Source organism: Manis javanica, chromosome 12 (assembly GCF_040802235.1).
Source record: "Manis javanica isolate MJ-LG chromosome 12, MJ_LKY, whole genome shotgun sequence".
NCBI classification, from domain to species: domain Eukaryota; kingdom Metazoa; phylum Chordata; class Mammalia; order Pholidota; family Manidae; genus Manis; species Manis javanica.
This window is the reverse complement of record NC_133167.1, coordinates 80,859,455-80,884,847: the sequence shown is the minus strand read 5'-3', so window position 1 is coordinate 80,884,847 and position 25,393 is coordinate 80,859,455. Positions and strand designations below refer to the sequence as shown.

Here is a 25,393-nt window from a genome sequence, read left to right as displayed (position 1 = left end):
AAAAATCTCTTTCCGATTGGAGATGATAAATGAGACATTAAATTAAATGCACTGTGGGTCTTTCTCCCAAACAAGACAACAGAAAGTGGTGTGTTCAGTGATGTCTGTGGATTAGTGAATAGTACTGTGTAAGTGTTAATTTCCTGATTTTGATGCTTTCATTTTGGTTATATAAGATACTAACAGTTGACAAGCTATACAAGGGAACTCTTTATCTGAGTTTTGCAACTTTTCATTATTCTGGAATTATTTCAAAATGCAAAGCTAAATTTTTTTTTCAAAGACAGTAACTTCTTGTTAACTTTTGCTTTGAGAATCTAATATAATTAGTCTTGCTCTTTGAAAAATGACCTGTACTAGGTTTTTTTCTATGCTATCCAAACATTAACTAATGTATCTCACTAACTATCCAATGCAGGATCAAAATAAACAAAAAAAGATAACCAATATTTTAAACAGTCATGTCTTAACATTTAAATAGGTGCTTTGAAAATAAAGGGAGAGAGGCCAGTTTCCTGTCCCAGGAGACTTCACAGTCTAGGAATAGGGAGGACATGTATGTCTGGAAAGTTCACTACATGAGATGCCCAAGCAACCTGTAGGTCAGCAAGTGCTTTGGTGTCCAGAGAAAAGCGTTCAGTGGGGAGATCCTGTCACAGCGCGCTGTTGGAGGGGTCACCCAAGCTTGCTTGTTTGTTTTAATTTTATGACCCTAGTTGTTTTATCTGGCATTTGGTAGGAGAAGGGGAGAGACTGAAAACCTTTCTGCTGTTCTGCCGTAACTTGAACCATCAACTGAGTCCGTTTGGTCCACGTTGCCCTCGAATTACACGCTTCACCAGAGCCTCCAGATACTTGATAGCCCTGCATCTTAACGGGATTGTTAAAGCCACAGTCATGTTTGATTCTAAAGGGCTTTATTTTCACTGATAGAAGTTGGACTCAATGAACTATACTTTTAATGAATATCTAATTTTTGAAACAAAACAGCTCTTTTCTATAAATGCGCATAGGATGGAGGGAATTTATGTATGTATGCTATCTATGTATACTTGTCTTAGATATGTACGTGTATGGATGATAGTAAAACAAACTTAGATAATCATAAACCAAGTCAGTATTCCACAAGTAAGTTTTTCTTACCCTTTTTTCAAATACACCTTCTTCATTAGTGCTCTAAGGAACACACGTGCACACACACACACACAATTTGCTTTTATAGCGCAATGAAGATACACTCCAACTTTGCTAATAGGCTGTCATTGTTTGACTAGATATTAAAAACATGATGGTACTTAGAAAAATCTGTATTTTATCTTTCTTCTCCATTTTTTAAAGGGATATCATTGCTTAGCTTCACACATTCTTGAAAAATAAATGCAACAAGACAAAAATTGCACTTCAGCATGAAAAACACAACAAAGAACAGTGTCATTTATCTCCTGTCAGAAAGCATTTTTGAAAACACATCATCCAACCTTGTGCAACTTCAAAGAAGTGATCATTTTTCAGTAAGAGAATTTCAAAAGCCTGTAGTATAAATATTTATCATCACACAAATGACTCTGCATACACGTTGAGCATAACAAACATGCTTTCCTGGTACATCTTATAACTAGGCAATCGTCAGAAACGTGCTTTTGTGCTGGGCATTTCAGGAATGTTTCCATATGGTACAGGGTGTAGCTGTGATTCCTATATAGTCGTTTGGAGACAGTTTGCTTCTACTCTGAACATAAACTTAAAAGAGTAACATTTTTGGTTTGTTTCTATTTATGCCAAGATGTCCTGCACATCGAATGCTATAAAGTGGAAAAGCTGCACTGCATTATTAGGAGTTGCGCATGGCTTATAGTGAGTGGGTTGGCATTTATATTTTCTTCAAATTGGTGTTTCTTTACATCACATGCTCATATTGAGATATAATAGGTTGGAAGAATAAATGCAATTTGAAACTGTATAAGAAGATATTAGTCAGCGAAGCCATTTTTTTCCTTCTTGTTTCAAGAACAGATATTCTGGCAAAGTCTGAGGACATCAATCAAGAATCAGATAATCGTTGTGTTCCAAACATTGGGTCTGCGTCACTGTTGACAGATGTCAACACCTTAAAATAACAATATCACCACAAATTTGCCCAGAGAGCATATTCTTCAAGACTTCCTTCAAGTAACAAAGTAAGTTCTGGTTTATTGGAGAGAAAGAAAACAACGATTAAATTCAAAGAACATGGAAGAAATTCAATTTAAATATTAGACATAATTACTTTTCCAGGTTTTAACTAACATATTTAGATGTACAGTACAGTTTTTATATATAAATTCACAAATAATGCTCCTCCATGTAGTGTCTAAGGCACTCTGTACGATGTTTTCCTCCCATAGGACAGAACAAAAAAGGTACTCTAATCAAAGGACAGTTCCCTGAATGTCAGCCTCTCCCTCCCTTGACAGGGGCATAAGAAAAGCAAATGCATAATGCCTGGCACATAGTAGCTAGTACCTTGAAGAAAACAAGTAACTTCATGCTTTTTCTTCACAGCAAGGACAATTTTTTTTTAAATACCTGTTGTGAACAGCTAGTTTTTCCTTTTGATTTTTTTTGTCTTTATTTCAATATATTGCTGACATTTTTGCAATAATTACACATTACTCTTACCAGTTGGATGGCTCTTGCCTGAGCTAGGTCGTGTGCTTGCACTCACACACGTGGTAAGACAGCTGCACGGGGCCTGCTCTCCAGCTCCCGAGAGCTCCCTACCTCCTGGGGCTTCTCTGCGCTGAAGGTTCCTGCCTCCCCATCAGCCCAAATGCCAGACGCCTTTTGCTCAAACCTGCACAGTCACCAGCTGTGGTGTCTCTCCCTGCTGTGCTGTGTTCTGGAAATGCCTCCTTGTAGCAAACTGGTAGGAGTAGGGCTCGCCTCCTTTATTCCCTGCCTCTCAGGGACCACAGTTCTGCTCTGCTTGTTAACGTGATGTCTAGGAAATGTTGATTCATAGGGATTATCTGGTTTCCAACTGATGAGAGAAGGAAAATTCAGCTCCTGACGGTATAGATGAGGGAACAAGGAGCAGATGCTTTAAATAAGTTGATGCCAACAAATATGACAACTTGGATGAAATAGACAAATTCTTCAACAATGCCATTGACATTTCAAAATACCATTTATAACATACTATGGATGAGGCAGACAGAAAAAGAAGTAAAGCATTTGAGTAGTTTTATGTCTGTCAAAGAAATAAAAAACACACATTATAAAAGCTTGCCCAAGAAGAAAACCCCAGATCAATTAGTAATTCTTCTTATCAGATAAGAAGAGATCCCTTCAGTTTTAAGTAAAATCTTCTAAAGAATAAAAATAGAGGGAGCACTTCCTAAATCTTTTTTAAGAGGCCAGTACGGTATGGTTACTAGAACCTGAAAAAGACAGTATGTCACAGGAAATTATGGACAAATTGTTTTATAATCATACACAAAAATCCTGAAGAAATAATCAATTCTACTACGGTGACGCCTAACAGGAATAAGTGACACCCGAGTGGGGTTCACCTCGGAAACACTTGGGTGATCTAACATTCAAAAATCAATGTACTTTACTTTTTAACAGAAAAATCATGCAGGAAAAGGATTGGACCAAAGGAAAGCTATCAGCATACAATGTGTGCTTAAATTTTTGCTACTTTTTAAAAATAGGATAAAAAGTTTCATTGTCATTTATTTCCTGACCAATCAGGAAAAATTGTATCAGTATTTATAGTAGCAGAAAAATACTTCAGGTATTTTTCCGATAAAACAGATAATTGAAGATCTCTTTACATTCAATATACTTTTATTTGTTTTGTATTTTTAGAGAATTCTTTATTTTTATTAAGCTGTTACACTTCATCTGGGGACGAGTTCATTGAATTGTTTCAAAAGGTGAAATATCATGCACCTTTATAAAATCATGTTTCTATTCTTCACTAAAAGTAAGGTCTGAAAAAAGAATTCTTATTTTTGATCAACTATGTACCTCCAGCACTTAGTAGACTGCCTAGGAGATAACAGGTGCTCAGTTAATGGTTTTGGGATGAGAAAACAAAGAAGTGGGACAAAATGATTTTCCCTGCCTGAAATAAAATTAACATTATATACTTACAAAGTGTTTAATATTAAGATACAGATATTGTCTTTTTTTCCAGAATGTTTTCCTGAATCTCACACTGCATTTTCTTATTCTTTTTCTCAGTTTCCTCTAATCTGTGAGAATTCCTTCATTTTCTCATTTTTTAAATCATTCTGACATTTTTAAAGAGTACTGATTAGTTATTGTGTAGAATGCCTTCAATATAGGTTTGTCTGATGTATTCTCACGATGGTGAGATTACGTATTTTTGTCAAGAATGCCACAGAAATGATGCTTGTACGTTGGGGGTTTGTCAGGACGTTGTCCTCAGGGTTTCATGACGCTGGCATACACTGACCTTGGTCACATGATTAAGGTTGGTATCTGTTAGGTTTCTCCTCTGTAAAGTTCCTGAATTTCCCTTTGTGGTTAATACATTTCAAACGAGGCAAATACTGTTCTTCCTCCAAGTTTCACTAACAATTTTAGCATCCACTGATGGATCGTATCTGCAACAATTACCGTGGTGGTGTTTGCCTAGTGGCAATTTTATATGACCCTCTTTCCTTCTATACTTATGAGCTGGGACTCTATAGTAAAGGAGAGCTGCTCTTTTCCTTTTATATATTTATGCAATTATTTGCATCAGCACAAATCCATGGATGTCTGTTTTCTTGTAGGGGGTAATCATAAATTACTATCATTATTTGCTTTTTCACTCAGCTCATCTCAGGTTTGTCCACTGGGAACATCTTAGGTCAGTCCTGCATCATGTGCCCACATGCTGGGCATTTCTGGCACCATAGGATGCTCATGGTCATCGATTATTTTCTCTGGCCCAGCCCTCTTCAAAGAGCCTTTGTTCTTCTTATTAGTGAATTATATGTAAAAACCAAGACCTGAGGGTTAATGTTTACCTTGCTACTGGTAGTCATTGTTTCTGGCCCATCTAAGAAGACAAAGCTGGGGAATAGATATCTAAGAATTTAGTACCAGATATGCCTTTATACGTGTCTGTATTTCTGCATGTGTGTGTGTGTGCGTGCATGTATGTGCCCTATCATGGGTTCATACTGATACCTCTACCTCCAATCCAACATAACACCATTCAATTTTTGCCTCTCCCCTTTCCTTACTTGCAATTTTTCTCCAACAGTGGGAAATTCAGCTTTCATTATCAACAGTGTAATACCTGTTCACTTCTATTAAGTATGTAATGTAATTCTACAACTGCTAACCCATTCCCCTATGAAAAACACACTTACTAACTCAACTGCAGTGTTGATGCGCAATTACCTTTGTCTCCAGGCTGACAGCATCATATCTAGATACTGTTGTCCGGTTACTTAGGTTCATTTTCTTACATTCCCACCACCTGCAGTGTGATTAAGTTACGTACTAAAAAAAAGTCTGGTTCATTTGTTGGTATTTTATTCCATTTTATTTCTTCTCCATATTGTAATTGGTTTAATATCTGCTTACTTAGGGGTATGTGAAACATTAGTATGGTTTTCAAGAATCAGTGCAGCATGAAAGATAGACTCAGAGAGGCAACCCCTCATTTCTGCGGCCCGGACACCATTTATTTCATCCTTTCCTCCATCCCTTTCCCTCTATTCCCTGCAGGTTTCTGACTTACTCCTCCTGCAATTCTAATGTACTAATGACCAGAAATTTGTGTGTTTTCTTATGTCCCTTTTTTCTTAAGTGGAGGGAAGTGTACTGTAGATTTTCTTTTGTTCTTTGCTTTTTTACTTTGTGGTATGTCCTGGAAATGCTTCAGTAACAGCTACAGAGATAGTCTCATTTCTTAGAGCTGTAGCCCTGTGGTGTGTGGGTCTCCACAAAGTCCAAGCATTCTCCTGTGTATGGGCATTTGAGTTGTTTCCAATGGTGTACAATGAAAACAGTGCTGCAGAACTTATACATATGCATTTTCAAAATTGTAGGTCTACCTTTGAGGTAGATTCCTAGAAGTAAAATTACTGACCGAATCATAAGTGCTGTGCATCTGTAGCTTTGTCCACATTACCAGATTTTTCTCCAGAAGGAATTCCCAGCAATCAGCCTGGATTCCCACCATTATATGAGATGCCTGTTTCCCCCCAATCTTATTTGTAATTGTTGCCAGTCTGATTAAAAATGGTATGTTGGTTTCCATTTGCATTTTTCTGACTATGAGTGCAAATGTGAAATTACTTTTATCTATCTGACAGCCATTTTTCACCTCTCATGATTTGCTTTTGAATGTATTTTGCCGTTTTTTTTCTATTGGGATTTGGTACTTTAACCCTCAATTTTAGAGATAACCTTATGCAATGTTGCCCATATCCATGGGGAGTTGTCACAAGATCCCCAGTAGAGGCCTGAAACTACAGATAGTCGTAACCCAAAATGTAGTATGCTTCTTCCTATAGATATGTGCCTATGATAGTTTGGTGTATAAATCAGGCAAAGGAGATTGACAACAGTAACTGATAGCAAAATAAAACAACTGTAGCAACACGCTGCAACATAAGTGATGTGAGTGTGGTCTCTCTCTCTCTCTCAAAATATCTCTCTGTGCTGCACTCACCCCTCTTCATCCTCAGATAAAGTGAGATGAGAAAGCACCAGATGAGAAAGCATTGACATGATGGATGGAGTGAGAGGTGGGGGAGGAGCATCTGCTTCTCCCTGCAGCTGAACTTGAGACTGGAAGGCAGGAGGCAACTGTGGGGCAGCTGCAGGGGCTGCTGTGTATTATGATATTAGCTCTGTGGTCTCTGTTGCAAATTTTGTCCAACTTGTTAGTTATCGTTCAACTTCTGTAATGGTGATTTTCATAGAACTTAGAAAAATGTTTATGTAGTCAAATTTATAAACCATTTTTACTGCCTCTAGTTTTGAGTCATAGTTTGAAAGCCTTTCCCTAAAACCTGATGAAAGGGATATTTATTCTTAACCTCTTCTAGCAATGGTAAGATTTCATGTTTACCATTTAGATACTATGTTCATTTGGAATGGAATTCATTCTTGTGTATGATGAGATATGTGTTTATGTTAACTTTTCCTAAATAATTACCCAGTTGTCCCAAAACCATTCATTTAAGAGTCCATCAGTCCGTCAAGGATGGGAAGCTCCATCTTAGTTATTTGCCCTCTTCTGGCACGTATTTAGGCCTGACTTCTCTGCCTCTTCAAGGTCTCTGTATCTGTCCATGTACCGGTCCACACTGTCTCCATAACAAAGTGAATCCAGTGTGTTTTTTTTATCCACCAGGGCTAGTCTCACCTTATAGTTGTTCTTTTCCATTTTTCTTTATCAAAATATTAAAAGTTTTAATCAAACATTAAATGCCATGTTGGTATTTTACAAAGCTTGGATTGAATTTATAAATTAGTTAGGAAGAATCACACCGTTTTAAATGTTGAGTCTATCTACCCAAGAGCAAGGTTTCTATTTCCACCTGTTTGAGTTCACTTTGGTGTCCATTAGGGATGTTTTTAAAATTTTCCTTGTACTGGAATATGAAATACAAGAAAATGTGCACATTTTTTGTTAAGTCTATTCCTCAGTAGTAAACCTTCTTTGGTGCTATTATAAATATGGTTTTCTCGATGATTATGTTCCCCAGGTGTTTATTTTTTCTGCTTATGAATTCAATTGAAGTCTGTATTTTAACATTTATCCTGTTTCACTGTATTATTTGCTTTTTGACTTTGTGCTATCACTGATCTCTGAGCTCAGTTTTCCAGATATACTGTCATGCCATCTGGAAATAGATTGTTTTACTCTCTCTTTAAATATTGATTTCTAAGTAATTTCACTTTCTAATTGTATTGGTTAATGCCTCAGTAAAAAAGTGTAATAGTAATAATAATAAAATGTTGAATAATAGGACTGAGCATCCTGCCTTGTGCCTGATCTTGGTGGAAATGCCTTTAGTTGGTTTTCCCTCTGGTTCAACCTCTATATAACTACTTACACTTGAATTCTCATGGATTTGTTTTAATTTTAATCATTTGATGTTTTTAATTTACTTATATCCTTGTTCCAAAAATTTGTTTAGGGCAGTGATATGTCTTTGTTTTTCATATCAAATAATTAAACATTTATTTGTCTAATGTCTAATGGAAAAATCACTGCATGAAGGGCTTATGTATTTCCTAAAATTATTATTCTCTGTAAATGATATCTTTCCACAGTATTCATTCTATCTGTATGCTTTCCATCACAAAAGAAAATAGCCATTTCTTTCCAGGGATGTGAGGCTTCATGTAATTTATTTGAAATAACCATATTTTAGAATTAAATTGAATATTCTTCAAAATGGCTCTTATTATATTTTTGGTTTTGTTTGTTTTATTTTTTCATTGGATTTAATTATGTCACAAGATGGACTTTCTGGATGACCAAGAGGATGCATTTGTTATTTAATAAAATTATTTTCAAGTAAATCGATGTGAAAACCAAAGTATCTTGGGTCATACACATTTGACTAAATTTAATCTCTGCCAATTTCATCCAAACTTAATCATTAATCACTTGATTTATTTTAATAGTAATTAAGGATAGTTTTAAGCTCTTCAGAAGTGATGTTTTAGCAACATTTTGCCTAAAAATACTGCATTCTACAGTTAATTCTATTAAAAAAAAAGATAATTTGTGTTGACTTGGCTTATCTTGGTGTTTAAGTACTTCCTTCAACCCATTGGAATTTTGAGAAAATGTGCTTACTCTTTAAGGTCCCTTGGTTATTTTTCTAGTATTTTCTATAGCATTTGTCATATAACCTTGGGGTCATGCAGTTTACTTAATTGGCAACAGAGTCTTGCAATAGGGGCTAAATTGATACAGAACATTTATTAGAATGATTAGTGTTTTTTTATGATAGAAGCAATGTCTGTTTACAAACATTTCTATAAAACTAAAGCTGCAAGGAAAGAAATGCATAAAAACGACTACTTTAAAAAGTTAATTATTTTTTATAAATATGCTCTGTGAAGTAATAAAGATTATGTAATTTTACAACCCTTTTGGTACCTGACTTTTTTCATGTAGAAACTAACATTTTTGGTTTCTACAAATGTACTTCATGACTACAGTTATGATTGAAATGAACTGTTTTTAAAAGAGGCCCAGTTAGTGGCAGACACTATTGATTGTAAATGAAAAATCTGAAAAAATGTAAAAACCAGAGTCATTGTCCGAACAGAATTTTTTTTTATACCCTCCCTACTGCCAATCATCCTAAAGTCCCAAAGGGCTAAGTTAGCACCAGGAATGGCCGGCGGTGGAAGACACCCCAGTCTCTCATCAGAGAAAGCAGTCCAGGAGCTGTGCCCAGACAGTCTTGTTGAGAGCCTAGCAGTGCAGTTAGTCTATTTTATGCTTTGGGCTCTTGTAATGGGATTATGATAACTTAAATAAAGATCATATATCTAACCTCATTCAGAGGTGCTTTAGAAAGAAAATCAAGATTATCTGATTTGTTAATAAAATTTTCCTGGAGCTGGGATTGCATTTAAAGCCCTTTGTGAGAATAACTTCTTATCCACTTAAAAAGATATTGTAAGCGGTCACTGCTATTTCTAATTCTGTTATCTGACAAGTTGAGAGGTACAATTTTATTAGACAATTTTGGGAAGATTATTTTCCTCCCAGTAGGAAATATTAACCCACATCAGGGTCAGGGTCAGGCTGTTTGCTCTTCCCAAGATGGCTTGCCAGGTCTCAGTGACCACTCACTGGGCTGCGCTGCTTCAAGGGCCCTCATTTAGAGCAAAGGCTAGACTGTATCCTGCCTCAGCTGCTGCCTTCAAATCAGGAGAGAAAACTACACGTGTGTGTATTATTCTATGTTATATTCATCTCTATTAATATTGTATGGTGTAATACATAATATATGTTTTCTGTAACTATACTTGTGTATATATATAATTACCCTGAACAAGTGTTTACACACGAGTTTGTAGTGTATATGATAAAGAAGTCATTGTAAAATCTAACAAAATAACGGTTTCAGGGTCTATAATGAAGCAAGGAGAGTCCAGTCAAGAATCAGGGATGTGCGGGAGTGGATAGCAATGCTTACCTGAGCCAATTAATCTTGTCTCTTTCCTACCCCATGCCCATTCAGGAACTACACATTAGTAGCTTGAAATCAACGATTTACACATAAGCCAACATTACACATCAGGATCCTCTGCGGCCCTTACTGCTGCCCCAGGACACTGTTGCTTAACATGTAGCAAAACTAAGGAACTGCTTAGTGATCCTCAGGAATGAGTGCCGGGCTAGAACTTCTCCTCCATCCCTGAGAGGGAAGGAATCTGAAGAGTGTCAGAGATGGTCACCAGGCAGAAACCACAGGCTTCCGTGCAGCTTTCAGGCGTCCCAGATGAGGTGAGGCCAGACCCACGGTTTCCCAGGGCGGAGGGTCAGCCCCACTACCTGGCTGGCTGCAAGCTCCAAGTAAATGGTGGCACTCACTCTTCCAGCTGCTCGGTCACAGTGTTTCCACGAGGAATGTCAAGGGCTCATGTTTTTAAAATGTTCATCCTCGATTCATACCACCTGCTTACATTTGCAATAAAGTTAATGATCCTTTTAAATCCAAGGTAGAGGGGAGACCTGATGTAAAGTTATTCATGGTGCAAATTGCTTTTGCGATGTTTTACTTAAAAAAAATGCCACACTATCTGCCCTAGGATATATTTCTTAAGTAAAGCTTATTCATAGACTTCACCAGTATTGAATAATAAGTTTTTAAAAACTGCTTTGAAATTCGTTTATATTTATACCTATATAGATATAGGTCTTGTCCTCGTATATGGCATTGACAGTCAACAGCAGAAAGAAAATATATTAAAAACTGCATTTTAAGTTATTAAAATTTTACATTTTTATTACAATTTTGCTCTGAATATTTCCACACCAAAACTCTTCCTGAGGTATAATCACATTAAGACTTATTATGTACCTAATGTTTTTTTTCTTAAGGTAGCATACTAGGTATTAACAAACACACAAGAAAAATTTAAATAAACTAATACACATTATTTTTAGAAAATGAGTATTTTCTGAAATGGTTTAAAATAAACAATATTGCACTTCTTTTTCATACATTTTATAGATATAGATATGTAACTTATTGATGGTCATTTAATGTTTATTGAACAGTTTCAGACTTACAGTATTATAAACATTTGCAGAGAAATCCTTTATATATATAAAATGAGTGTATATTTATGTATATATGTATATATATTTGCATGCTTGTGTTACTGTAAGTATAGGAAAAATTCTTAAAAGTCAAATTACTGTAAAATTTAAATAAATCCATACTGAATTAATTTATGTAATTAGCTTTCTATTCTACATATCAGCTTTCACACACATTTAAAAGGCTTGATGGGAAAACCTTTTGCAAGTGCAAATTTACTGTTTAACATCTCGTGTCTCAAGGACATAAATATCATATGCTAAATAAATCACATTATTTGGCAAAATAGTCATAAAATATAATGATAAAAACCATATATATTTTTAAGAATAATAGAAAACCACAATTTTATTCTCTGATGAAGCTTATGTAGAAAATAAAGGTGCATTCTTGTGTTGCAACTATGCAAGTGCACTACCTAAGGTTCTGAATATTATCAGTTTTAATTGGAGAAAATTTGGCCTTTAATTGGAGAAAATTGGACCAGGAAGAGAATTACCCAATTCCCAAAACACTATACCCAGTTCTTTTAGGAATTTTTTTTTTTAAGTAAAGTAATGTAGTCTAAGCTTGTTTCCCCATATGGGATATGGTTATTGAGAGTTGCTTCAATTTAAATATCCACATATGGTTCAGGAAGGCCTGAAAAAGCTATGAACATTTATTTAAATTAGTAACATGTGGAGATTTTTTGTTTAAATGACTACTTAAAATAATTTCAGGAAATAGGTTCATGAGGCCAATCAGACTGGTTGCCAAAATAACTCGATATTACAACTTTTCTTTTTCAAAATATATGTTAAATCTGGATAAAAAATTCTAGTTGCCTGTGATAATCTTAGACTGAATATTATAAGTTTTAATGATAGTCAAGAGACATATTGTTTTAAATAGTGATATTGTAATTTAAAATATACCTAGAAAGGCATTCAAATATGGAGGAAGAGGTAAAGTTGTCTCTTTTCACAGATAACATGATCTTATATGTTGAAGACTAAAGATTTTACCAACAAATCTGGCAGACCTAAGAAATGAATTCAGCAGTTATAGAACACAAATTCAACACATAAAAAGCAGTTACATTTCTATGTACTAACAATGAAAAATCTGACAAGGAAATTAAAAAAACAATACCATTTACAATAGCATAAGAAAGAACAGAATACCTAGGAATAAACACTGCTGGGAGAAATTAAAGAAGGACCAATACACTAGAGGAGACCCTGAGTTCATGGATTGGGAGATTTAATACTGTTAAAATATCAATACTTATTAATATTATAATTAATATAATAAGTACCAATATTAATACCACAGATTTGATGTAGTTCCTGTCAAAATCCAGACTGCAGAAACAGAAAAATATTTTCCTGAAATTCATATGGAATCTCAAGGGACTCTGTTTAGACAAAATGGTCTTGAAAAAGAACAGATTTGAATGATAAAACTCTTAGAGGATAAAAAAGGCAAAAATCTCTTGAATATGAACATGAGCAACTTTTTCCTGAATGCATCTCAATGGGACTGAACAAATGGGACTACATCATGCAAAAAAGCTTCTGTACAGCAAATGACACGATCAGCAGAACAAAAAGACATCCTACAGTATGGGAGAATATATTTGTAAATGACATATCTGACAAGGGGTTAACATCCAAAATATATAAAGAACTCATATGCCTCAGCACCCAAAAAACAAATAACCCTATTAAAAAATGGGTGGATGATATGAACAGACAATTCTCCAAGGAAGAAATTCAGATGGCCAACAGGCACATGAAAAGAAGCTTTACATCACTAATTATCAGGGAAATGCAAATTAAAACCACAATGAGATACCATCTCACGCCAGTTAGGATGGCCAACATAGAAAAGAATAAGAACAACAAGTGCTGGTGAGGATGCGGAGAAAGGGGAGCCCTGATACTCTGCTGGTGGGAATGTAAACTAGTTCAACCATTGTGGAAAGCAGTATGGAGGTTCTTAAAAAAACTCAAAATAGGGAGGCAGAGCCAAGATGGTGGCATGAGTAGAGCAGCAGAAATCTCCTCCCAAAACCACATATATCTAAGAAAATATAGCAAAGACAACTCTTCCTAAAATAGAGACCAGAGGACACAGGACAACATCCAGACCACATCCACACCTGCGAGAACCCAGCACATCGCAAAGGGGGTAAGATACAAGCCCTGGCCTGGTGGGACCCGAACGCCCCTCCCCCCAGCTCTGGGGGGGGGGGAAGAAGAGCGGTCTGAGCGGGAGGGAGAAGGAGCCCAGGACTGCTGAACACCCAGCCCCAGCCATCCGCACCAGAGTGCAGACACAGTGCACACGTGGGGTCCTGGATACTAGGGAAACAGGGTGGCAGGACTGGTGAGGTGACAGGGTGCCTGAGGCCGACGCCGGAGAAAAAAGAAACGAGAGTGGCCATTTTTTTTCTCCTCTTTTTTTTTTTTTGGCGAGTGCTTTTTGGAAGTCTTAAAGGGACAGGGACCCCAATACTAGGGAAACAGGGCAGCAAGACCAGTGAGTGGGTGCCTGAGACCGGCGACTGAGGACAAAGAAAATCGTGCATTTTTCATTTTTTTCTTTTTTTCTTTTTTTAATTATTTATTTAATTTTGTTGTTGTTGTTGCTGTTGTTTTGGTTTGGAGACTGCTTTTTGGAAGTCTTAAAGGGGCAGGACAGGACACTTAGTCCAGAGGCAGGGAATCTGGGGATCTCTGGGCACTCTAACCCCCTGGGCAGCAGGGAGCATGGAGGTCCCTTACGGAGATAAATAGCCTCCCGGCCACTCCCCCTCCAACGGGGCTCCACCCTTTTTGGAGCAGCAGCCAGGCAGGAAGCAGAAGCCCTGTCTATGTGCCCCTGTCAGCACGCAGCTGCCCAGCACAAACCGCTAGAGGTCGGAGTTCTCCCAGGAGAGGAAGGCCACAAACCAACAAGGAGGAAAGCTCTTCCAGCCGTCACTCGTACCAGCTCTGCAAACTATCTCTATCACCATGAAAAGGCAAAACTACAGGCAGACAAAGATCACAGAGTCAACCCCTGAGAAGGAGACAGACCTAATGAGTCTTCCTGAAAAAGAATTCAAAATAAAAATCATGAACATGTTGATGGAGACGCAGAGAAAAATGCAAGAGCAGTGGGATGAAGTCCGGAGGGAGATCACAGATGTCAGGAAGGAGATCACAGAAGTGAAACAAACCCTGAAAGGATGTATAAGCAGAATGGATAAGATGCAAGAGGCCATTGAAGGAATAGAAAACAGAGAACAGGAACGTATAGAAGCTGACATAGAGAGAGATAAAAGGATCTCCAGGAAAGAAACAATACTAAGAGAACTATGTGACCAATCCAAAAGGAGCAATATCTGTATTATAGGGGTACCAGAAGAAGAAGAGAGAGGAAAAGGGATAGAAAGTGTCTTTAAGGAAATAATTGCTGAAAACTTTCCCAAACTGGGGGAGGAAATAATCGAACAGACCACGGAAATACACAGAACCCCCAAAAGAAAGGATCCAAGGAGGACAACACCAAGACACATAATAATTAAAATGGCAAGGATCAAGGACAAGGAAAGAGTTTTAAAGGCAGCTAGAGAGAAAAAGGTCACCTATAAAGGAAAACCCATCAGGCTATTATCATCAGACTTCTCAACAAAAACCCTACAGGCCAGAAGAGAATGGCATAATATATTTAATTACAATGAAACAGAAGGGCCTTGAACCAATGATACTGTATCCAGCACGACTATCATTTAAATATGATGGCGGGATTAAACAATTCCCAGACAAGCAAAAGCTGAGAGAATTTGCTTCCCGCAAACCACCTCTACAGGGCATCTTACAGGGACTGCTCTAGATGGGAGCACTCCTAAGAAGAGCACAGAACAAAACACACAACATATGAAGAATGGAGGAGGAAGAATAAGAAGGGAGAGAAGAAAAGAATCTCCAGACAGTGTATATAACAGCTCAATAAGCGAGCTAAGTTAGGCAGTAAGATGCTAAAGAAGCTAACCTTGAACCTTTGGTAACCATGCATCTAAAGCCTGCAATGGCAATAAGTACATATCTCTCAATAGTCACCCTAAATGTAAATGGGCTTAATGCACCAATCAAAAGGCACAGAGTAATAGAATGGATAAAAAAGCAAGACCCATCTATATGCTGCTTAGAAGAAACTCACCTCAAACCCAAAGACATGCACAGACTAAAAGTCAAGGGATGGAAAAACATATTTCAGGCAAACAACAGTGAGAAGAAAGGAGGGGTTGCAGTACTAATATCAGACGAAATAAACTTCAAAACAAAGAAAGTAACAAGAGATAAAGAAGGACACTACATAATGATAAAGGGCTCAGTCCAACAAGAGGATATAACCATTATAAATATATATGCACCCAACACAGGAGCACCAGCATATGTGAAACAAATACTAACAGAACTAAAGGGGGAAATAGACTGCAATGCATTCATATTAGGAGACTTCAACACACCACTCACCCCAAAGGATAGATCCACCGGGCAGAAAATAAGTAAGGACACACAGGCACTGAACAACACACTAGAACAGATGGACCTAATAGACATCTATAGAACTCTACATCCAAAAGCAACAGGATATACATTCTTCTCAAGTGCACATGGAACATTCTCCAGAATAGACCACATACTAGCCCACAAAAAGAGCCTCAGTAAATTCCAAAATATTGAAATTCTACCAACCAGTTTTTCAGACCACAAAGGTATAAAACTAGAAATAAATTCTACAAAGAAAACAAAAAGGCTCACAAACACATGGAGGCTTAACAACATGCTTCTAAGTAATCAATGGATCAACGAACAAATCAAAACAGATATCAAGGAATATATAGAATAAAATGAAAACAACAACACAAAGCCCCAACTTTTGTGCTATGCAGAGAAAGTAGTTTTAAGAGGAAAGTATATAGCGATCCAGGCATACTTGAAGAAGGAAGAACAATCCCAAATGAATAGTCTAACATCACAGTTATCGAAACTGTAAAAAGAAGAACAAATGAGGCCTAAAGTCGGCAGAAGGAGGGACATAATAAAGATCAGAGAAGAAATAAACAAAATTGAGAAGAATAAAACAATAGCAAAAATCAACAAAACCAAGAGCTGGTTCTTTGAGAAAATAAACAAAATAGATAAGCCTCTAGCCAAACTTATTAGGAGAAAAAGAGAATCAACACAAATCAACAGAATCAGAAAGGAGAATGGAAAAATCATGACAGACTCCACAGAAATACACAAGAATTTGAATTTTGGAATTTGAAATTTGAAAGAATTATGAAAGACTACTATGAAAACCTATATGCCAACAAGCTGGAAAACACAGAAGAAATGGACAACTTCCTAGAAAAATACAACCTCCCACGACTGACCAAGGAAGAAACACAGAAGTTAAACAAATCAATTATGAGCAAAGAAATTGAAACGGTAATCAAAAAACTACCCAGGAACAAAACCCCGGGGCTGGACGGATTTACCTCGGAATTTTATCAGACACACAGAGAAGACATAATACCCATTCTCCTTAAAGTGTTCCAAAAAATAGAAGAGGAGCGAATACTCCCAAACTCATTCTATGAAGCCAACATCACCCCAATACCAAAACAAGGCAAAGACCCCACCAAAAAAAAAATTACAGACCAATATCCCTGATGAATGTAGATGCAAAAATACTAAATAAAATATTAGCAAACAGAATTCAACAGCATATCAAAAGGATCATACACCATGACCAACTGGGATTCATCCCAGGGATGCAAGGATGGTACAACATTCGAAAATCCATCAACATCATCCACCACATCAACAAAAAGAAAGACAAAAATCACCTGATCATCTCCATAGATGCTGGAAAAGCATTTGACAAAATTCAACATCCATTCATGATAAAAACTCTCAGCAAAATGGGAATAGCGGGCAAGTACCTCAACATAATAAAGGCCATATATCATAAACCCACAGCCAACAGTATACTGAACAGCGAGAAGCTGAAAGATTTTCCTCTGAGATCGGCAACCAGACAGGGATGCCCACTCTCCCCACTGTTATTTAACATAGTACTGGAGGTCCTAGCCACAGCAATCAGACAAAACAAAGAAATACAAGGAATACAGATTGGTAAAGAAGAAGTTAAACTGTCACTATTTGCAGATGATATGATATTGTACATAAAAAACTCTAAAGACTCCACTCCAAAACTACTAGAACTGATATCGGAATACAGCAAAGTTGCAGGATACAAAATTATCACACAGAAATCTGTTGCTTTCCTATACACTAACAATGAACCAATAGAAAGAGAAATCAGGAAAACAATTCCATTCACAATTGCATCAAAAAGAATAAAGTACCTAGGAATAAACCTAACCAAAGAAGTGAAAGACCTATACCCTGGAAACTACAAGTCACTCTTAAAAGAAATTAAAGGGGACACTAACAAATGGAAACTCATCCCATGCTCATGGCTAGGAAGAATTAATATCATCAAAATGGCCATCCTTCCCAAAGTAATATACACATTTGATGCAATCCCTATCAAATTACCAGCAACATTCCTCAATGAACTGGAACAAATAATTCAAAAATTCATATGGAAACACCAAAGACCCCAAATAGCCAAAGCAATCCTGAAAAAGAAGAATAAAGTAGGGGGGATCTCACTCCCCAACTTCAAGCTCTACTACAAAGCCATAGTAATGAAGACAATTTGGTACTGGCACAAGAACAGAGCCACAGACCAGTGGTACAGATTAGAGACTCCAGACATTAACCCAAACATATATGGTCAATTAATATTTGATAAAGGAGCCATGGACATACAATGGTGAAATGACAGTCTCTTCAACACATGGTGCTGGCAAAACTGGACAGCTACATATAGGAGAATGAAACTGGACCATTGGCTTACCCCATACACAAAAGTAAATTCAAAATGGATGAAAGACCTGAATGTAAGTCATGAAACCATAAAACTCTTAGAAAAAAACATAGGCAAAAACCTTTTAGACATAAACATGAGTGACCTCTTCTTGAACATATCTCCCTGGGCAAGGAAAACAACAGCAAAAATGAACAAGTGGGACTATATTAAGCTGTAAAGCTTCTGTACAGCAAAAGACACCATCAATAGAACAAGAAGGAACCCTACAGTATGGGAGAATATATTTGTAAATGACACATCCGATAAAGGCTTGACGTCCAGAATATATAAAGAGCTCACATGCCTCAACAAACAAAAACCAAATAATCCAATTAAAAAATGGGCAGAGGAACTGAACAGACAGTTCTCCAAAAAAGAAATACAGATGGCCAACAGACACATGAAAAGATGCTCCATATCGCTAATTATCAGAGAAATGCAAATTAAAACTACTATGAGATATCACCTCACACCAGAAAGGATGGCTGCCATCTAAAAGACAAACAACAGCAAATGTTGGTGAGGCTGTGGAGAAAGAGGAACCCTCCTACACTGCTGGTGGGAATGTAAATTAGTTCAACCATTGTGGAAAGCAGTATGGAGGTTAATCATAATGCTCAAAACACACCTACCATTTGATCCAGGAATTCCACTCCTAGGAATTTACCCTAAGAACGCAGCAATCAAGTTTGAGAAAGACAGATGCACCCCTATGTTTATCGCAGCACTATTTACAATAGCCAAGAAATGGAAGCAACCTAAGTGTCCATCAGCAGATGAATGGATAAAGAAGAAGATGTGGTACATATACACAATGGACTATTATTCAGCCATAAGAAGAAAACAAATCCTACCATTTGCAACAACATGGATGGAGCTAGAGAGTATTATGCTCAGTAAAATAAGCCAGGTGGAGAAAGAGAAGTACCAAATGATTTTACTCATTTGTGGAGCATAAGAACAAAACAAACCTGAAGGAACAAAACAGCAGCATACTTACAGGTCCCAAGAATGGACTAACAGTTGCCAAAGGGAAAGGGACTGGGGGTGGGATGGGTGAGAAGGGAGGGATAAGGGGAAAAAGGGGCCTTAAGATTAGCACACATAACCTGGGGGAAGGCAGTATAGCACAGAGAAGACAAGTAGTGATTCTATAGCATCTTACTATGCTGATGGACAGTGGCTGTAATGGGATATGTGGTGGGGACTTGATAATGGGGGGAATCTAGTAATCACAATGTTGCTCATGTAATTGTATATCAATGATATCAAAATTTAAAAAAATTAAAAATAATAACAAATTTGGAGCTATCACAAAGTTCCAAAAGGTATTTTACAAAGCTACAAAATCAAAACTGGCTGATAACAGTAGAAAGAAAACCATGTAGATCATTTGAATAGGGTAGAAGCTCCCAAAGTATACCCTCACATGTATGGTTAAATGGTTTGCGATAAGAATGTCAAGACCACTTAATGAGGAAAGGACAGTCTTTCCAATAAATGGTGCCTGGAAAACTGAATATTTCCCTGCAAAAGAGCAGCATTGGACACTTACTTGTACTATATACAAACTTTAAATCAAAATGGATCAAAGACATACATATAAGCACTGAAACTATGAAACTCTTAGAAGAAAGCATAAAGTAAAAGTTACAGGACCCTGGGTTTGGCAATGATTTCTTAGGGTTGACATCAGTACAGGTAACAAATGGAAAAAGGCCTCAGTAAATTGGCCTATGTCTAAATGAAAACTTCTGTGCATCACAAGACACATCGATAGAGTCTGAACACAATACCTGGAATGGGAGAAAAATATTTTCATATCCTACATCTGATAAAGGTTAATACCCGGACTCCATAAAGAACCCCTACAACTCACCCCAGACAAGCAAAAGACCTAATTTAAAAATGGGCAAAGGACTTGAATAAACATTTCTCCAAAGAAGAATGGCCAAAAAGCATATGCAAAGATGTTTAGCTTTGTTAATTATTAGGGAAACGTAAATCAAAACCACACTGAGGTACCAGCTCATATTTGTCAGGATGGCCACTATTAAGACAAACAAACCAAAGAAATTAAGTGTTGGCAAGCATGTGGAGAAATCAGAGCCCTTGTGCTCTGTTAGTAGGAATGTACAAGGATGCAGCCACTATGGGAAAAGTTATAGAGATTTCTCAAAAAATTCACAATAGAACTATCATGTGATCCAGCAATGTCACTTCTGGGTACACATCCAAAAGGACTGAAAGTGGAGGTGCAAAGAGCTGTATGCACCCATGTTCACAGTATCATCATTTGCAACAGCCAACAGGTGGAAGCAACTTGAGTCCATCGATAAGTACATAGATAAACAAAATTTGGCTTCTACATCAATAGAATAGTCTTCAGCACTGAAAAAAAAGAGGAAATTTTGACACAGGCACAACACTAATAAACCTTGAGGTCACAATGATATAGCAAATGAACCAATCACAAAAGGACAAATACTGTGTGACTCCACCTTTATGAAATACTTAGTGTTCGGAGACAAGAAGTGAAATGGTTGTTAAGAGGGTACAGGAGGCTAATGAGGAGATATATGCAACAGATACAGTTTCAGTTTTGCCAGATGAAGGGTTCTGTGAATGGACAGTAGGATGGTAGGAAAACAATATGAATGTGCTTAGCCACTTAACTGAACACTTAATAATGGGCAATCTGGTACATTTCATTTTATATATATTTTACCACAATTAAAAATTTTTAAATGATACTATTACCATTCACTTTTTGACATTGGGAGTTTAATATTCCAAGGAAATCATATGTTAAATTTATGTTAGGGACAGAAAAGCTTCCCTTCCTCATTGAAAAAAATTTTTTTTAAGTATTGTTATTATAAACATTAACATTTTTGAGAAAATGAGATGATTGGATGTAAATTAAAATTTTATTGCTTTTACATTAGAAAAAGAATCCAATGTTTTTGAAGTGATTTAATATTAAGCCTCTTATTTTTATTAACTTAGATAACATGAAACTTCTAGTTATAACTGTCGTGATCTGTTCCTGTTTTTAGATTTATCCATAGCATTCCACATGCATAAATTTGATGTACAAAAGTAAGACAGACTCCTTCACTATGGACTGAGTCACATCAACTGCACAGAACATAGTGAGGAAAGGTGAGTGAAAGCAAGTATAATATTTTTTGTATCAAATATATGAATTATCTTTCAGGGAAAGTTTTCTAAAGTCATATTTTAATTTAGTTTCTAATATTGACCTATTTTTATTTCACAAAAGAGCTAAATTAAACGTGAAATGTCTTCTTTAAACAGTATTTGAACACTTGAAATATCTAAAATTACAAGTTAGTGTTTCACTGTTTTGATACACATATTGACTGTTATATAAAGTCAGTGGCTCTGAGTGTATTTTTAATGATTAATATGGTTTTCTGGGTATGTTCCCCCTAAGAAAAAGCCTCTCTTTTTATTTCCCTATAGATCCTATACACACAGTAATGGGCATTTCTTTAATAATACTTTTATTATTACTTATAAAACTTATTGCATCATACAATAAAAGGCATCATGAAAATTTTTCTACTTATTGATTTTTTAAATATTTGGAATTTATTCAAGCATTTTCTTATTTCTCTTCCATGACATACAGTTTTTATTTTGAATTTTATAAATGCTCTAATTCCTTTGTTGATTTTGTAAGGTGAAAATCAGTCAAAATAATACACCAGTAAATTAGAAATGATTTCCAGTCTTAATCAGAATAGAATTTTCTTTCCTTTTGATAGCATATTTTAAAAGTACGAAAGTGAACCAATTCTGCAATTATTATTATTATACAAATTTGGGCTTCTCTTTTTATTCACAAATTTAAGAATAAACCTTCAACAGAAATTTTATCCCTCAGGTAAAGCATATTCTATCTTTTGAAAGAGAAGGTGAAACAATTAATTCTAGACTTTGGATTCAGTTTTCACAAATCTGCTTCATATTTACCAGTGAAGATTTTGTAAAGGGAAGGCAAAGTGTTTTGTTCTTAGTTTCTTATTATTCTGGAAAAATGTGTGGGATAGGATCTCTCTAGAATAATATTGTTTTACTTTAGGTGAGAAAGCAAAAAGGACCCAGAATTCTGAATTTATATTCTCAATGACAATAGAGGAAATGATTCATTAGACAATTACCAAATATGAGAATTTCTTCAAAGAAATGAAGTCTTGTATTTAAAGTTCTCCCTCTCTCTCCCCCTCCTCTTCCTTCTCTCTCTGTCTCCCTCTCTCCCTGAGGAAAGGCCTCATGAGGTCAGACCTAGAAGGTGGCCAGCTGTATACAAGCTAGGAAGAGAGCCCTCAGCAGAAATCGAATCAGCCAGCCCCTTGAACTTGGACTGCCATCCTCCAGAACTGTGAGAAGATGAATTTCTGTTGGGTAAGCCACCCAGTCTAAGGTATTTTATATGACAGCCTGAATTAACTAGTAGAGGGACTGCATCAATTTTTAAAATGTGGTGAATACTAAAGGCTACTTTGAATGAGTGTATCATGCAAACACTATAAACTCAGCTATTAATGTTAAAGTCATGTAATTCAGAAAAAAGTTTACTAAACAGATCAAGAATATTCTGGAACAACAAAATCTTGCAAGATAGATACAATTTAGAGCCAATTTTCCCAATAATACAAGTAATTACCATTAATCTTCAGTGAAGAAGGACAAAAGCCCAGTAACACAACACACCATGGAATGACAACTGATCTCATGTCAAACTATCAGGGTAGACATTCTTACCTAAAATTTTCCCATTAAAAATTCATTAATAACCTCAATTATACATAAGTCATTCTTAAGTTAACTAAACTCAGTGGAAATCAAGTAGACATTGCAAAGTTTTGTAGTTCAAACTTGACAAAACCCTGTGCCTAGACCCTCTTACACCACATACACACACACAATTACTGAATCAATCTAGTTTATATTTATTTTTACCCTGGATGCTAAAAATTTCTCAAATATGACTAAATTCATTACCATATGGATATTTGCCTGTTCTGTGAACCCAGGAAGTGAAAAGAGAGGATTTTTGCCAAAGTGGTTAGTCAGTAACCAACTATAGAAAACAAAACAGTTGGTTAGACTTTTTTAAACATGACTTTAATGAGTCGTTTTATATGACCTTGTCTGACAGCTGTCAACTGTTAATGGCCCATATGTAAGGAAATAAAATTACAGACTATAAATTTATTGAAGGAATGGAAAGCCATTTCTCTGTAGAAAGCTTTCAGTGATGCTGTCGGTGTCCCCCTCACAGTTCTGCATGCCTCATAAGACATATTTTGATCTCACATAATGAAAATAGTATAAATGGAAAATTGTCAATAATCCACTACTAATCATGGGTGCATTACTCATGCATAGATGCATTAATATCAACTTCACCTGCTCAATTCTTATCCTGATTTTATTCCTCTCTGCAGATTAACAGATTAAGAAGGACAAAGGAAAATAAAGAAGCTGCATTCAATGGAGAATTACTTATAATCAGAGCTCCACTTGATTTCAAGACTGTAGCTGAATCCTTTTCCGGAAAGGGTTGATATAAATTTAAGTGTTGGGCACCATATCGCCTATATTTCAGCTGCTCAATTCTGGCTTTGGTGAAAGGGCCATGGAAGGTAGACAGCACAGTGAGTGTGGTCCTATTCCAAGGAGGCTCTATTTATAAACATGTGACCATCCAGATCTGGACCAAGCCCTTGATTTGGTGACTCCTCTTCTGAAGGAACAGCGGTGTTGAAATTAGCAAGGGGGCTAAACAGAGGGCATGACACAGATTTGGTAAAAGATGTTGGTCCCTGTTGAAGAGGAAGACTGAGTTTCAGTCTAGTAATGTATCAGCCACTCAGAAGGGTGAAAAGACTGGAGAAGGACAATAGGGAACCCCTGCGTCCCTTCTCTAAGCTGTTTCTGCCCTTCGGGAATTTCAGGTGGCTGGGGGAGACACCTGAACACAGCTGTATATGATGAAAGGTGGCCTGTAATTCTGACACTAAAGCATAAAGGGATCTATGTAACTCCAGATGCAGGAATTATTTATGAATGAAACAAGAAGAATGCAGAGGACTCACTGAAGCTGCTGGTTTTGACCTGTCACTTGGCTTTGCTTCTCCTGGACCCTGGCCTTACAGCAGCCACTATGCCGAAGCTTGATTCCCTCACTGCTTTGTTCATAGGCCTGATTCCTATTCTGTATGCATGTGCACTACCTTGATTTAACTCAGCAGAAACACATCCTCTTCAGCATCTGAAACCCAGGATTATGGTATATACCTGAGAAAAGAAAGGGACTCTCCCGAACTGACCACACAGAACCAGAAACTGACAAGCAAAGGAGCACAGATTTTCTCCCAAGTACTGTGCCAATTGATTCACTAAAAGGGGTACTCAAGAGAAACTGGGAAATAACTGTAGAATCCATATATATTTTAGCTTATTTTTAAGCAAACATGATCTGTATGGGGTGCTCATGTAATATAGCAAATTAAATAATTTTCAAAAAATGTTTTGGTTGTCTTCATAAAATATTGAGAAAAAAAACACATGGAGGCAAAAAAAAAAATTCTGAACCAATGAGATCCCATCCAAAAAACTAGCTGTATTTTTTTTTAAAGAATAGTGCCTCTTTTCTGAGCCAGAAATATTGTCTTCTGAGTTTTCTACCAGCGCTACACATGTTTCCATGGCAAATAAGCAATAAAGAATAGGAAAAGAATATCAAATATTTTTTAAAAATTTGCCTGGCCAGAGTCATTCCTTCATGTGTTCCTTATGTACACATACAATAACTCTTCAGAAAGATAATATGCAGCAACCACGTGTTAGTTTCTGGGAATGTCACGTATTGTGGGTAAGGTGGACAATTAAATAAGCTAGTATGATATAGTGAGGAAGACGTGAGCTTTAGCAATCAAGATAATTCGATTATTCCATCTCTTAAATGACCATAAATCATTATAAATCCCCTCAAGTGAAGATTGCTTCAACAAATATTGGTTCCTATGACACCAGGCAGAGTGCTTGATGCTAAGTAACCAGCAGTAAACGTGAGTTTATAG

At 36.6% G+C, this 25,393-nt stretch overlaps 1 long non-coding RNA gene across 2 annotated transcripts in view; it reads left to right on the top strand.

The window, feature by feature from the left end:
• LOC140845156 (uncharacterized) overlaps positions 1 to 24,843 on the top strand; it is a 42,722-nt gene extending 17,879 nt beyond the window's left edge. Inside the window, exons 4-7 of one of the 2 annotated variants that reach the window (XR_012123875.1) lie at positions 2,014 to 2,177; positions 21,335 to 21,440; positions 22,573 to 22,709; positions 23,756 to 24,843. This is a non-coding gene — a long non-coding RNA (uncharacterized lncRNA). Of the gene's footprint in view, positions 1 to 2,008; positions 2,178 to 21,334; positions 21,441 to 22,572; positions 22,710 to 23,755 lie in introns of both variants that reach the window. The other variant, XR_012123874.1, reaches the window with a different exon arrangement.
• The last annotated feature ends 550 nt before the right edge of the window (positions 24,844 to 25,393 follow it).